This window comes from Tupaia chinensis, unplaced genomic scaffold (genome assembly GCF_000334495.1).
Source record: "Tupaia chinensis unplaced genomic scaffold, TupChi_1.0 Scaffold000290_1, whole genome shotgun sequence".
NCBI lineage: Eukaryota > Metazoa > Chordata > Mammalia > Scandentia > Tupaiidae > Tupaia > Tupaia belangeri.
Genome location: NW_006159775.1, coordinates 1,296,605 through 1,298,161, shown reverse-complemented (window position 1 = coordinate 1,298,161; position 1,557 = coordinate 1,296,605). Strand labels below are relative to the sequence as shown.

General features: G+C 45.3%; 1 pseudogene; it reads right to left on the bottom strand.

The window, feature by feature from the left end:
- Positions 1-794: 794 nt before the first annotated feature.
- On the bottom strand, positions 795-1,254 carry LOC102478426 (cytochrome b5 type B pseudogene; annotated as a pseudogene).
- Positions 1,255-1,557: the final 303 nt, after the last annotated feature.

The following is a 1,557-nucleotide window of genomic DNA, read 5'->3' as shown; positions in this document are numbered from 1 at the left end:
GTGCAAGTGTTGGTGCTTTTTCTGAACTCTTGCTGAAAGTAGCGCTTTTTAGTATTTTTTTTTTAAAAAAGATAACTCTGAATTCACCAGGGTTCTATGACCCCAATTCATCACCTTTCTTGTTTCTTCCCACTCCTGAGTAATACAAGGGAAGCACAATTTTGTCAAACACAACCTGGGAAGAAAAGGGGTTGGATTTGAGGACGGGAAGAGGGTGGAAGAACTAGCTACCTGCTGCACTGGCTTGGGAGGTAGGAAATGACCACATCCAAGTTTTAACAAATATAAACAAGGAACAAAATCATTTGGCAGTTGCATTTTAAATAACAGCTACACACCTTTACTTCATGGATTAAAACCTTTATAATAAATAATAGAATTAAATCAGAATTTAAAAAAAATTTTACTTGAAAGAAAAGTGAAAAACGAAAACCTTCAAAACTAGTGTAGCCCTCTTAAGAATGTCAAATGTGCATTCAAAGTACTAGAAAGCAGGCAATTTTAGCAAAAAGCAATGTCACTACAACATATGAACTGCAGTTATTAACAGAAAGTTCTGAAATATAAAGATATCTGCTCATGGAAACCAGCAAAGAGAGGACCCACTGGCAAGGATGCCGAAGGGTGAGCAGGTACTTTGGAAATAAGGCTCAGAGCTGAAGGACACTGGTCCCAGATCTGAGGTGGACGTCTGGCCCACTGTCTCGGCTCCAACGGGAAAAATACAACACGAGGAGAGAGCACTGCTGCAGCCCCAGGCGAGTCTAGTTGCCACTCCCAAGTAGATGCTCCTTTCAGACTTCAGCAAGGTCTCCTCGGGAGAATTTGCTTTCCCACATGTAGTAACGATACAGGAAACCTAAGAGAACCACGCCGATGATGGAGAAAATGCAATAAAACCAGCAGCTTTTGCACGAATTCTCTTTTGAAGAGTCCTTGCTACCACCTTCAGGCTTAAGGTCACTCGGATGGATGTCACCAATATAGTACTGCTTGAGCATTTCTCTGGCATCAGAGGAGTGGCCTACATCTTCAAAGCTTTCATTTGCATCTGCACCAGCTTGTTCCAGCAGAACCTCTTCTCCACCAGGATGCTCGTTGAGGATGCGGTTGGTATCGTAGACTCGTCCGTGGATCACCAGCCATATTTCCTTCGAGGAGTTGCACTTTGCCACCTCCTCCAACCGGTAGTAGGTGAGGGAGACCTCGGGTCCCTGCCCTTTCCCACCGCTGCCGCTAGCTTCCATTGCCACCCTTGTTCTCCAGATGCCACCTCGCCTCCGCTATCTGGGTTTCTGCAGCTCACTTCCTGGATAAAGCCTTAGGCCCCACCTTCTGACACTGCTGAATTGGGGGCTAAGTTTTCAACATTTGCTTTTGAGGGGGACACATTCAAACCATAGCAAAGTGGAATCTGGAAGACCGAGAGCTGGGTTTTGAAAGAGGACAGGGCTAGCTCCAGGGAGGAGGGAGACCTGAGAGGGGCTGGGAAGAGCTGTCTTATGTTTAGCCTTGCCCAGAGTCAACAAGTGAGTATATGTTAACCTCACTTAACTT